Source organism: Manacus candei, unplaced genomic scaffold, assembly GCF_025592945.1.
Source record: "Manacus candei isolate 608988 ecotype Guabito, Panama unplaced genomic scaffold, ASM2559294v1 h1tg000027l, whole genome shotgun sequence".
Classification (NCBI taxonomy): Eukaryota; Metazoa; Chordata; class Aves; order Passeriformes; family Pipridae; genus Manacus; species Manacus candei.
Genome location: NW_026138075.1, coordinates 5,996,380 through 6,010,642, shown reverse-complemented (window position 1 = coordinate 6,010,642; position 14,263 = coordinate 5,996,380). Strand labels below are relative to the sequence as shown.

The following is a 14,263-nucleotide window of genomic DNA, read 5'->3' as shown; positions in this document are numbered from 1 at the left end:
CTGCCAGCTTCCCTCCCACGATGTGATAAATGAGCCTCACAGTTTATAACTCAGCTGTTAAGCCCAGGTGGCAGAATAACCACTAAAAGAAAAAAAAGAAATTAAAAAAGAAAGACAGGGAATCATCAGGTCATGGAAAAAAAAAATAGTGGGGAATAAACTGAGACAAGATATCCCTAAAGCACGCTCTCCTTGTCTCATTCATAATCTGAAGTTGCTTTTCTCTGATGAAGGATGCCTGCTAACAGTATCTGTAGGAAACACAGTCCAATACGAATGTCTCCCTGCCTGTTCCTCATAGTTTTTAGAGGTTCAGGGTGCATCCTGATGATAACACTGTGCACATAAAATTCATATAACTATATTTAGAATGTAATTAGGAACATATGCTTACCTACAAACTAGAGGCATACAGTGTATTCATCACAAACTTTGCACAGTAGAATATAAAATCTTGGATTGGCACAGAAAATTTCGTCTATAAGCAAGACAGTACTGACTTCCATGGGATTAATAATTCATGTATTTTATCTCATTCAGGGCATTTCAGAAAGTCCATTATACTATATTTTCTGTATAGTCAGTAAATTTTGTTGCTCTTAAAACCCGTGAAATGAAAAATAGGCTTGAAAAGCCATAACACTATCAATACATTAATATTTATGTAGCACTTTTCATGACAAACATTCCAAAGTGCTCTCCAGTAAAAGAAAATGAAATAAAGCATGAACAGAATGCAGATGACTGTAAGTTGAAAGGTCACTGAAACAGACAAATCAAATGAATCTGTTTGATCAAGGGACTGACCAAGTTCACCCAGTTAATTCTTGGAAATCCTGTGTTCTTTTCTAAAGCTCTGGCTAACCAAGTTTTAGGAATAATATGTCAAGAATCAGAGAAAAATTAAAACAACCATAATAAATAAGGCGGACATATTGAGGCCATTTCAGTACAGAAAAGTAAGAAGGTGTTATTCCAAATAAGTACTGAGCATGTAGCATGCTTCTTTCCCCTGGTCACACATTTATGTAACTGATAGAGTTGATAAGCTTTAGTTATTGAAAAATTAAAAAAAAGGTGGGAAGTATTTTATTCATGCACCACAGTGGCAATAATTGAGATATATTATGTTAATATCTTTACCATGTTTCAGTCATTCATGAGTGAAAAATACATGTAGAGGACCAATACTCTCTAATGCATAACTACAGTATCTCTAACTGTAGCTTGTTTCCAGCTAATTTTCATTCTTAATTTTTTAAAAAAAGATTGTGTTCCATTGTAAAATATCGTTCAGATCTGATGAGTTTCTTCACTGGATAATAAGGCTCATGATTAAATAGAAGAAACAAATTTGGGGTAATAAATGAACACAAGAAAATTGAGCATGTTATTTACATTAGGTGAGATTACAAGAATGAGCTGTTTTTCCTAGTTGGCAATACCTCATGACAGAGTGTTAAGTGTGACGCTACATCCTATTTTATAAATACTTCCAGAGTATAATCCAAAAGTTCTGTGGCTATTGGAGGGTTGTAGGTGGCTTTTAGAAGCTAGTTGCAACAAAGATAATTTAAAAAGAGGTGCGCCCATGAAATTATTTAGTGTGTTATTTGTACTCCTTAGAGGCCAAAAAAAAAATGCTTGCTAATGGAATTAGTAGAGTAGAAGAAGATAGAAAATTATGTTTAAGGTTTTATGAGCCTATATTTTTGGAAAAAGGGAAGGCAAGGCAAGGCAAGGCAAGGCAGGAAAGGGAAAAAAGGGAAAGGGAAAGGGAAAGGGAAAGGGAAAGGGAAAGGGAAAGGGAAAGGGAAAGGGAAAGGGAAAGGGAAAGGGAAAGGGAAAGGGAAAGGGAAAGGGAAAGGGAAAGGGAAAGGGAAAGGGAAAGGGAAAGGGAAAGGGAAAGGGAAAGGGAAAGGGAAAGGGAAAGGGAAGGGGAAAGGGAAAGGGAAAGGGAAGGGGAAAGGGAAGAGGAAGGGGAAAGGGAAGGGAAATGTACAGACTTGTCCACTTGTATTCAGCTACTACCAGGCATCATGTTTTGTCTTTTAATTGGAACACAGACATTTAATTTTTCTGTAGGTATCTGTTTTTTTCATATTAAACTCTCTTGGCAATATAGTTCCATTTTATTTGAGTGGTTTCCCCCAGTGGAACCTCTGTGCGGGTTCCCAGGTGGGGAAAGGAGATGGGGAGCTTCGCTGGTGTGGCTTTGTGCCCTCGTGGAAGAGGAGAGGGGAAGCCTTGGAGCGCACAGAGGTTTACCGATCCAGTTTGCGGGGGGAAGAGTGATGGGTGGACTGTGGGGGTCCTTGGACTGGCAGGAGGGCAGGTGGGGCAGCCCTGCATGAAGTATCACAGGTAAGCGGTGCGTGGGAAGATATGAGGCAACGTGGTGGGAGAAGGATAAGGCCAGGGTGGATAACGGTTTCCTCTGGGGGGTTTGGGGTCTCAACCAGGCTAGGGCCTTGAGAGGTACTCAAGCTCCAGGTGGGTACAGGGGCTCAAACGGTTTGTCTGTTTGTTTTTGGCTCACCTGCAGCTACTGCCCAGGCCCAGTATGTTCTGGATGCATTTGTTACATCCTACAAGAGTGGTCAGGACAAAGGGTTGTCCCCCGGTATTTCCTTGGGATTGAATATAGAGAGGGGGCAATAAAGTTGGAAGTGAAAGACTTACCCTAATCGTTTTAATAAGAATGAAGCCTGTGTACCCCATGTGGTTGCGAGCTATGCTGGCAATGGTACATGCCTTCGGTATGCCCATGCCAGACAGGTCAAAACCATAGGGCCAGATACAATACATCCTTGGGCAGGATGAGCTCATTAGCCTTCTGGCAGTCATCCCAGGAGAAGGACAACATCTGCAGCAACAGGTGAAGGTCGAAACGGTAGGTGAAAGATGCACTGGGAGCCGCAGACCCAACCCTGCATGCAAGTGGTTCTGGATATTGGTCGTTAGAGACTGACTGGAGATGACAGTCTCTTTGGGCAGCATCCTGAACGACCAAGCAACCTTTTCAAGGAGAGCACTGCTTGCTCCACGTGGAGAGGGACCTAGAAAAGGTGGCTTAACCAAACCTCATATTCCCCTTCACCCAGTTGGTTAACCATGGCCAACGGGCATCTTCTCCAAATGCGGTCACACAAAGATCAAAAGAAAAAGGCACACACCTGCCTCCAAAGGTGTACCCAAATTAACTCTAGCATGATGGAACATCAGAACCACGTTTGATTCTATGGATAGTGGATGTCCTGAGCATCATTCTGCTCTAATTGCCCATGAACTGTCACATCTCAACATCGACATTGCTGCTATCAGTGAAGTTTGCCTTCACGAGGAAGGTAGCCTCAGAGAACATGGTGTCAGTTACATACTCTTTTGGTCAGGTAAACCCAGAACCGAAAGGCATGTCTCAGGAGTTGGCTTCATGATTAAAAACTCTATTGTTCCTAAACTCAAAAATCTGCTGACAGGTCATTCTGATCACATTATCTCCTTATGCCTCCCACTTCACAATAAGCAACACATTGTCCTCTTTAGTATATATGCCCCAACTCTCCAAGCTGACCCTGCCAAAAAAGATAAATTTTACACCAACCTACACTGCCTTACCCAAAAGGTGCCTGCAGATGATAAGATAATTATCCTTGGTGATTTCAACGCCAGAGTAGGAAAGAATTTTGAAGCCTGGAAAGGAATTTTAGGCAAGCATGGTGTTGGAAACTGCAACAATAATGGTCGATTTCTGCTAGAACTCTGTGTGGAGCAACAGCTCACCATCACTAATACTATCTTTCAGCAGAAAAATAGTCTGAAGACAACCTGGATGCACCCCAGATCTAAGCATTGGCACCTCACTGATTATGTTTTGGTGCGACAGAGTGATGTTCGCAATGTTCATCATACCCATGTGATGCCCAGTGCAGAATGCCAAACAGACCATCGGCTTGTGCACTGTAAACTCAACTTCAATCTTAAATTCAAACCTAAAAGAAGAAGACTCCAAGTTAATAATCTTCAAACAGCTACAATGAGAGACAGTTTCTAGGCAAATCTTCAAACTAGGCTCAAAAACCATTCCATAGATTTTACAGATGCCTCTCCTGAAACAATTTGGCAACATATTAAAAACAGCATCCTGCAGTCCTCTGAAGAATCCTTAGGGTTCTCCTTCAAGAAAAACAAGGACTGGTTTGATGAAAACAATCAAGAGATCCAGGAATTTTTGAAGAAGAAGAGAACTGCTCACAAAGCACACTTTGCTCAGCCATCTTGTCACGTAAGGAAAGCAGCCTTTCGTCTTGCATGCAGCAAACTCCAACAGAAACTCCGTGACATCCAGAACAAGTGGTCGGTCAATCTAGCAGGAAAAATTCAATTATGCGCAGATATAGGTGATCACAGAGGATTCTATGAGGCCTTGAAAACAGCATACAGGCCTACATACCAGGTCCAAAGCCCTCTACTCAGTGCAGATGGTCAAACGCTTCTAACAGATAAAACCTCCATTCTGAATTGATGGTCTGAACACTTTCAGACTCTTTTCAGTACTGGCTGGGTAGTCCAAGACTCACCTATTCAGTACGTCACACAACTACTGGTGAAGAATGAATTGGGTACTACCCACACTTTAGGAGAAACCCTTAAGGCCATACAGCAGGTGAAAACTGGCAAGGCAGCTGGGGTTGATGGAATTCCATCTGAAGCCTGGAAGCATGGGGGCCAAGCACTCCATGCAAAATTTCACAAGTTTGTGGTGAGCTGTTGGGAACTAGGCAAACTACCATCAGACCTTCTAGATGCAGTCATCATCACCTTGTATAAGAAGAAAGGAATTAAATCAGACTGTTCAAATTACTGAGGTGTTACTCTGCTCTCCATTGCTGGTAAAATCCTGGCAAGAATACTTTTGAACACACTAATACCTGCTATAGCAGAAGGAATTCTACCTGAAAGCCAATGTGGTTTCAGAGCCAACAGGAGCACCGCAGACATGGTATTTGTTCTCAGACAACTGCAAGAGAAGTGTAGGGAACAGAATAAAGGTCTTTATGTAACCTTTGTCGACCTCACCAAGGCTTTTGATACTGTGAACAGAAAAGGTCTATGGCAGATTTTGGAACATTTAGGATGTCCCCCAAGTTCCTTAAAATGATCATCTCACTCCACGAGGATCAGCACCGCCAAGTCAGATACGGTGACGCACTTTCTGAACCCTTTCTAATAACTGATGGTGTGGAAACAAGGCTACGTTCTTGCATCAACCCTATTAACAATCTTTTTCAGCATGATGCTCCAAAGGGCCACGGCAGACCTCGATGATCAGGACGGTATCTACATTCGATACCGTACTGATGGAAGCCTATTCAATCTAAGGCAACTGAAAGCCCACACTAAGACCTTAAATCATCTTGTCCGGGAGCTGCTTTATGCTGATGATGCCCTTGTTGCCCACACAGAAGCAGCTCTTCAGCATTTAACATCCTGCTTTGCAGATGCTGCTGAACTCTTTGGGCTGGAAGTCAGTTTAAAGAAGACAGAAGTTCTCTATCAACCTGCACCTCAGGAAGTCTTCCATCATCCCCATATCACCATTGGCCAATCAGAGCTCAAATCAGTCCAGCAGTTTAATTACCTTGGTAGCCTCATCTCCTCAGATGGTAAGATTGACAGAGAGACAGACAACAGGTTAACAAAGGCATTTAGAGCTTTTGGAAAACTCCATAAAAGAGTTTGGTAAAATAAACACTTGAAGAAAAGTACAAAGATCAGTGTTTACAGAGCCATTGTGCTGTCTACTCTGTTATATGGGTCTGAATCATGGGTCATCTACCACCACCACCTGTGTCTCCTGGAACACTTCCATCAATGCTGCATCTGTACAATCCTAAACATCCACTGGTCAGATTATGTGACCAATACATCTGTTCTAGAACAGCCAGCAGTCACAAGTATTGAGACCATGTTGCTGAGAACACAGCTGTGCTGGGCAGGGCACGTCTCCAGGATGAAGGACCACCGCCTCCCTAAGATCTTGCTTTATGGTGAACTTGCCACCGGCTGCCGCAAGAGAGGAGCCCTGAAGAGAAGATACAAGGACTCCCTGAAACAACATCTCAGCCTTGGCCATATTGATCAACATAACTGGTCTACTCTGGCCTCCAATCGAGAGGTCTGGAGACACACCATCTATAACGCTGCTGATGCTTTTGAGAAAGCACTCAGGATCACTCTTGAGGAGAAAAGACAATGCAGAAAGACTTGTGCCTTGCAGAATTTACCACCTAAGGAGTCTTTCTGCTGTGCCTTTTGCAACTAGACTTGTCTGTCTCGTATTGGCCTCTTTAGCCAGCAGCGCGCTTGTAACAAACGTGGGTAAAGCCCTCCTCAAATCTTCGTTTGCGAAGCCTGGCCATGATGATGATTTGAGTGGTTAGTAGATTTATTCAGTAAGTTCACAAAATCCCACTGAAATTTGCAGAGGAACAAAAGTCATTCATTTTAATTGAGAATATTTTAATGGTTCTTTAGCTACACATGAGCTCAAACTAGTTTTCAAGTCTGGATGTTGTACCAATATTGACTTTATAGCTATCACAAGATAGTGAGAACTAAAACTAAATGTAATCTCTTTTGAAATAGTGAAGATTCATCTTTGGCAGCCATAATAATCTTTTCCCTGACACCTTTCCATCCTATAGAGTTCGTTAAAGTATCCTGAAAGGTACCCAGAGTATACAATTTATCCATGATGCATTTTAGAAACACTTTAATTTTCTTTAAAGTAGTAAGTGTATTCACTCAGTTTTATCCGGATATCTTGTTTTTACAAATAAAATCCACAGAAGTTGTGCAATCTAAAGGGCTATTTGGTATACTAGAATTTTAATCTAGGTCCCAGCAGCACTACAAGATGTATGCTGAATATTTGCTGCACTAAATACATTGTTTAATGAAATAACCCTCACATATGATGGGATTCAAGAGACCAAATGCTTTGGTTAACCAAGGTAAGTCACACAGAAAACAAACAACCACCTTCTTAACACAAACACAAAATGTTATTTCTTTTAGAGGTCAGTACATAGAAAAAGAAGTTGTTTGTATACATGTAACAAAAAACTCCAAGTAATCTTTTCTCAACAAATATTAAATTCAATGTAATCTAGGGGTTCAAAAACTCTAAATGAGCAGTTTTGCTTCATGCTCATATTTAGGAAATGCTCTGAAAGCTAAGAGTAAAAAAATTTAGAAATGCTAATTAAAAATAAGGTGTCATGTCAGATCTGGATCCTGCTAAATAGTAGTTATTGCATTATACACTGAGCAATAGTAACTAGATAAGGGAACAGTTATCTTGAATAATACAGACCCAGGGGCAAGAGTAGAGATGGACACAAATCTCTAAATGACCTGTGTCCCTATTCGACATCCATGATTTGTAGTTATACGTTATAAAGAAAGATCTGAATTTTTTTTAATAAAAAGTGTGAAAATCGGTCCCACTAAAATTAAGAGAAAAGCAAAATAAAAATTGAACCCCATTGGCGCAAGATGTTTGCCAAACTTTAGACTCCTCAGTGCTTGTTCTTGTGTGAAAAGCATCACACATGTTAAAACAGCTCCGTTTTAACAGTTTAGAGGCACCTCTAAGCACCTGAAAGAGGTGCTTAGAGGTGCCAGTTTTAAAAGTGTCTCTGTTTTTTAAAGGTAATGTGTCTGAAAACTGGAGAAAAAACCTCAGGATGGGCTGAGTCAATATCTGATCACTATTAACTTCTCCAACAACCAGTCACCTCAGACTGGTTTCCCTACATGCTGAATGGGAAAATGCAGTTATCTTAGCTAACAGGACAACTTGTAATTCTGGTATTTCTCCAAGCTCCAGGTACCTGCCAAGATGCTGGAAGTAACTCCTCCATCTGTTCAGGATCCAGAACTTCCATGGTTTTTCAATCGTAAGGGAGAATTTATTTCTTTAGAATAATAATTACTAAAGGAGATATGGTTCTCACCTTTTAGGTAAAAACATTGGCCCAGAACATGTATCCAGGCAGTAGTTTTAATCTGAGGCTGCTGAAGCTCAAATCCACATCCTTTTGATTGAAAGCCTTACCCAACACTTCTAGATCAGATTAGAAGAAAAATAGAGAAAGTCTCCTTCAGTCTTGTGCAAGTTTTGTAACAATGAACATAAAGTTAATTCAGCCAGAATAGAAGAACAAGGAGAAATGTCTGTACAACCAGAGTTTAGAGCATTCTCTGGAGAAAAAAAAAAAAAGAGTATGACTTAACCAATATCTGCTCCTGAGATGATTTATGAAGTTTCTTACTCAGTGATTGTCCAAGTTAAAATGAAAAAATAATCCTAAAGCAGGAGCTACAATGTAATGAACATTTCACCTCAAGTTGTGAAACAAGAACTACAATATATGGATAGTCTTTTATTTGTTCCATTTTCACCCAGCTAGCTTGAAGTTTCTCTTCTGTAATGGGAACTTAAAAGTACAATTCGAGAATCATAGAATTATAGAATGGGCTAGGTTGGAAGGGATCTTAAAAATCATCTTGTTCCAATACCTGCATCAGGGACACCTTCCACTAGACCAGTTTGCTCAGATATCCATCCAACCTGGCCTTGAACACTTCCAGGGACAGGGCATACACAACTTCTCTGGGTAACCTATTCTGGTGCCTTACTACCCTCACAGTAGAGAATTATTTCCTTAGGTCTAATTTAAAGCTATTCTCTTTCAGCTTGAAGCTGTTCCCCCTTGTCCTGTCACTATATGCCCTGTAAAAAGGATCTCGTCATCTTGTAGCTTCCCTTCAGGTACTGAAAGGCTGCTGTAAGGTCAGCTTGGAGCCTTCTGTTCTGCAGGCTGAACAATCCCAGTTCTCTTAGTCTTTCCTCATAGAAGAAATGCTTCATCCATCTGATCATCTTGGTGGCCCTCATCTGCATTCATTCCAACAGGTCAATGTCCTTTCTGTGCTGGGAACCCCAGGCCTGGATGCAGTACTCCGAGTGGAGTCTCACCAGTAGAGGGGCAGACTCACCTTCCTTGATCTTCTGCCCATGCTCCTTTTGATGCCACCCAAGATACAATTGGCTTTTTGGACTGTGAGCACATGTGGTTACCTCTTGTCTACCCTCTCATCCACCAGCACCCTCAAGTCCCTCTCAACAGGGCTGCTCTTGATCTGGTCATCTCCCAGCCTTGCACTTGGTCTAGTTGGACTTCATGAGATTCCCATGGGCACACTTATCAAGCTTGTCCAAATCCCTCTAGATGGCATCCTGTCCTTCCGGTATGTCAACCATACCACTCAGCTGGTGTCATCTGCAAAAGTAATGTGGCAGACTTTGAGCTGAACTACTTAGCAAGTGTTTTAATGGAAAAATCCATTCTCAAAACCTGAATCAAGCTAAATGAGAGCTAGAATTTAAGGGTTGGGATGTTCCTACTTGGAAAACATCAGCTTATACCATTTTTTCAGCAACCATTTCTTCAGAGTAACTAAGCCCCTCTGCTTCACCATCTTTCTATAGAGACATTGGTCTGTCAATTACTCCCCTATGTGTGAAATAGTATACTTCAATGGCCGTGTGCTGTTTTTCAAGAGGAAACTGAAACACATCCTTGAGGCCAAAATGGGCTACCTGCCGTGTTTAGTCACATCCTCTAGAGGTGTGATCATCCTGACTGTAGTTAGTGGAAACCAGTGAATATTGCTCTCTTCCTGGAGAGGAATGCATTCAGGTATAGTCAAACTGTATGAAAGTATTTAAAATTATATGTGAATATAAGAAGAGATCATCATCCTTCTTATTCCTCAGCTTATGAAGATCGATCTGTCTCACAGTTAAGAATTGCAGGCTCCAGATTTTCATAAAAGTCTTGATGCATTCCTCCTCCAGGAGGAATCCAAAATTTTCCAAACCTGTCTCTGTAGAAATTAAAGAAAACAAAGCAAGATGTTATTTGTTTTGGTAAATGGTGCTTCTGGGAAGTATTGAAAAAAGTCTGCTTAATTTTCTAAGAAGCAAATGGGGAAGTCCCTTCCTGGTTTTGGAAATACTTACATAGTTTTACAGCATCATCTGGAATGTACCTTTACTTATTAAAATTATGAATATTTTGAGAAGATGAACAATTCCATGTAGGGAATAAGAGTAGAAGAGAGAAAACCTTTATAATGCACATAAAAATATCCAGGATATCCTCTCACTGTTACAACTGAAGCAGCATGAATTACAGAATTATGAGTAAAAGTTTGCATGGATAGATTTGTTAGGATAAAGCAAGCTTTAGGATTTGGAGTCTCCCTACTTACCAGTTAGTTAATAAATGATTGCTCCACCAGCATCAGACCATACTTGGTGAGATACTGACCTATTTAATTTGGCTTTTAGCATGAAGCCTGGGCAGACTTATGCAGTAGATGAGAACAGAGTCTCTGTTAGTCAGAGCCGTTCACTCCCCATTTCATATCTGTCTTACATTCCTCATTCCGAATCCGAATACAGAAGGCAAGTATATATTCTAGTCCAATAATATAAGTGTCTGAGGAAGTAGCCTACTGCAAAAGGCATAAGCTAATAGTATTACAGGGACAGCTTTCACATGGTGAGATTTCCAGGAGATCAGACAATCTGATTTCATCAGCTTTTAACACTGTAAAACAGACGTGAATTCCTAATGTTGAAGAAATCGGTCTCTTTTAAGTTTCTCAGCTTGTGCTCTTTGCTCTCAAGTCAATTTCCAAACTCCATTACATTCAGTGGATGCTGGACTGGGGCCTTAAAATTTAATTTTAGTGGTTAAACCAGCTGCTTCAAAGTGAACACTTACTTTCTTATCTGTTAAAAGTTCTGCAGTTCCCCATAAAGGGACAGAAATGTACTCCTTTTATGATTAGGCAGATTCATAAAGATCCTTATAAAAGGAGGATCTTTTTTTAATGGGAAAAAAACCAGAAAAGTACACTCAGCAATATATATATTTTAAATAAAGCTATTTAAATTTATTTTTAGACTAAACATTTTGTGCTGCCCTCCAGCTAACCGCTCTAGAAATGAAAGGCACCATTATAATCTAGTTCCATTTGTCTTTCAAAGTACAAGATTCCATCCTCTTTGCTTATAGACTTAAACCAAAACAAAGAATAGAAATCAAAACACAGGACTCTACAAATAACACATATTTTTCAACATAGTGCATCCCTTATACTGGATTCCTTTTAATTTTTTTTTCAAAATAAAAGGCCCCCTTGTACTGCAGACAGCTATTGTGAAACAACTCCAAAGCTTCAGAGAAACCTTTTTGAAAAGTCCTTGAAAAAGCCTTTTTGATTTCCCTTGACTATTGATCTACATGCCTCCACTGACTTAAGACTAATACATGTTAGCAGGACATGAAAGAGATTTTTTGAAACGCAGGTGCAAAATGTTTAACATAACCTTGAGTTTTATTGCACAAGACTCCTAGTTCTGGGGCAAACCGTGTTTTCATGTATAAGTGATCCCAAAGCCCCCTTTTTTCTACTTGCCATATTTTTCTCAGACCCGTTAGTCATAAAAAATGCAGAGGTAAAGAATGCTTTCAAAAATCCCTGTGGCAGAATAAACTAGAGCTGAACCTTCACGTGATTATTCCGGAGTGAGTCATTTAAGCATGGGACTGCTTCATAAACTTCAGGGACTTCATTTGCATGTGAATATTGATTCCTCTCACACAAACAGCTCATCCTTTTATGTTGCTTTTGCATGAATTTACCCTCTGGAGAATTGATTTTTTTTTCTTCCATGCTTCAACCGGGTGCTTCTGCTGCCCCAGTCAAAAACACTTCTCCTCAGAGTATCAAATGGAGCAATGAGAATGTGTGGATTAACCCCAGTTCTTCCTCTCAAGCATAAACAATTCACATTTCCTTCCAAGGAAAGACTGAACATTTTCCCCTCTCTTTTAAATCATCAGATAAGCAAAAGCAGTTGTATGCGTGTGGGGGACGAGATATCCATCAAACAATCTAAATTACCAAAAGTATTTAAGTGCAGTACTTCCTAAGTAAATCAGATCTCAAAGTACTCCTTCATCACTCAACCAAGGGTTGTATTTTGGTTCTCATAATTCATTCTGAGGCTGTGCTTACCAGCTGCAAATAAAACTTGAGTGTATGAGTTTGACCCTATAGCCTCTTCTTACATGAGGAAGTGCTATGAACTTCCTACAAAAGACCCCGAAGAGACAATAGGATTTTAGCCCATTTGCACAGGAGTGCTGCATGCATTGCAGAACAGTCTCATACGCTGAATAGTCAGAGTGCAAGCAAGCAACCAAGGATCATCTCACCAGACAGCACTAAACCTTTTTTTCTCGCTTCACCAAAGCTCACAATACAATATTTCACGAACTGGTCATCAGAGAAATGCAATATTTCCACATATCTCCACAACTTTAATGATACACTAGTTTCTGTTTTAATATCATAGGAAAAGATAGAAATGCCTTTCCTCTTCTATCACACACTTATTTTACTGCAACTATACTGCTTGTGTTAGATTATAGTGCCATGAGATGCTGCGATAACAAAGTAATAAGGTGCATCATATTTACCATGACTAAGTCAGATATAAAAAAAAAAAGAAATATGGGAAAATTCAATCAATTGCCAATTAGTTTTCTTAACAGAAAGCTGGGATATGGCTGCTGTATATCAAAACTAAGATATATCAATTAAGTTATACGAGAGATGCAGGTAACAATAATGATCTCTATCCTGTGTTATCCATCTATTGTTACTAGTTCACCTGTACATTTTTCATGAAAACCAAAGTTCACAATGTTTAGAGTAATGTAGTAACATTCTTGATACTGGTATCTATAAAATAAATAGAAACAGCCTGGAAAAAGGCTTGTTCTCAGCTTCTAAATCAGCTGATACAGAACAAAAGCTTGGTCCAATAACAAATGTTCTCAGATTCAGATTTCTAGAGGAAAATATTGCTAATGTCCTATGGAAAGTTTTCATGCAGTTCATAGTGTATTTATTTTGGAGACCAGATGAAGAGTTGTACAACTGTAAAAAGTGTGATAAAGATTAGTAGTTACCACTTGAGAGGAAAAGACATTTTTTCGCCTCTGTCTCTGACCTTTAACAATCCCCTAAACAACCTGTGTTCGATTTTATGTTTTGTTGAAGAAATATTTGTTAGGTATGATTGTGAACCAGGAAAAAATACCACTCTGCTTTGTATACAATGTGTTCTTAATTAAATTGCCAATAATTCCCATCATACGATAAGGATGTAGTAATTTACCCTGACTTCTCTATCACTGGATTGCTTTCTGCAGTGAGGTTATTTACATTTTTATTTCAACTCATGTGGGGATTTCTCTTGATTGGAATATATGGTTATGTGCAATGTTCTTGCTCTTCAGTGATATGTGGAACATGCATGTGTGTGACTGAGTGTGTACTGGCATCAGGTTCAGCTCAAGCAGTAATATTGTCTGAATGAATGCTAATATAATAGCATTTACAATGAGTATATTCAACAGTCCTTTCTACCTGTCAAACACAATGTATTCAGTGCATTCATTTTTTGGCAGATATAATGTTTATAATATCATAGATTGACATTTATCTGACAACTTCTGTATCTCTTCCAAATGGCTTTCTTTATTTTCTACTGGTATTTCAGCTATTGATTTGAAATTCTATTACAATATTAAATGACTAATTGCTTCAAAATTTCCAGTAAACCTGAAGCTTAACTGACAGGTATAGCCATGTCTTTTTTAAGAATAGTTTTTAAAAAATATTATTGCTGGCTTTCCTAATCAAGTAGACAGAAAAAGGGACAAGGAAAAACCTGTTTTTCTATTGTAATATCCTCCTAGTGACAACTTTTCATTGGAATGAAAAAAATACGTCTATATAGTTCAAATTATCTGGATTGGAATTTTAATTGTGCTTCTTATTGCCTGGCTGACTGAGTACAGAGCAGGCAAAAGGGGTGAGAAGATGAGATACAGAGCAATATCAGCACACTTTTCAGCTTGGCTAACACAGCACCTGTCGTGCCACAGGCACTTCAGTGGTGAAGGTGAACAAGCTCTCTGGCTGTGGGGCTGAGTGGACATTTGTTTCCACACTCTGGGTATGACTTACATAAATAAGAACCTCAGTAATATATTGTCATGTTTACCCTTAACTCTAAATGCTTATACCCAACTGCTGACCAATTCAA

General features: G+C 39.6%; 1 long non-coding RNA gene across 1 annotated transcript in view; it reads right to left on the bottom strand.

The window, feature by feature from the left end:
* The window catches only part of LOC127471976 (uncharacterized), a 273,985-nt gene that overhangs the window by 29,597 nt on the left and 230,125 nt on the right, over positions 1-14,263 (bottom strand). The window contains exon 2 of the long non-coding RNA XR_007904822.1: positions 5,399-5,449. This is a non-coding gene — a long non-coding RNA (uncharacterized LOC127471976). The remainder of the gene's footprint in view (positions 1-5,398; positions 5,450-14,263) is intronic.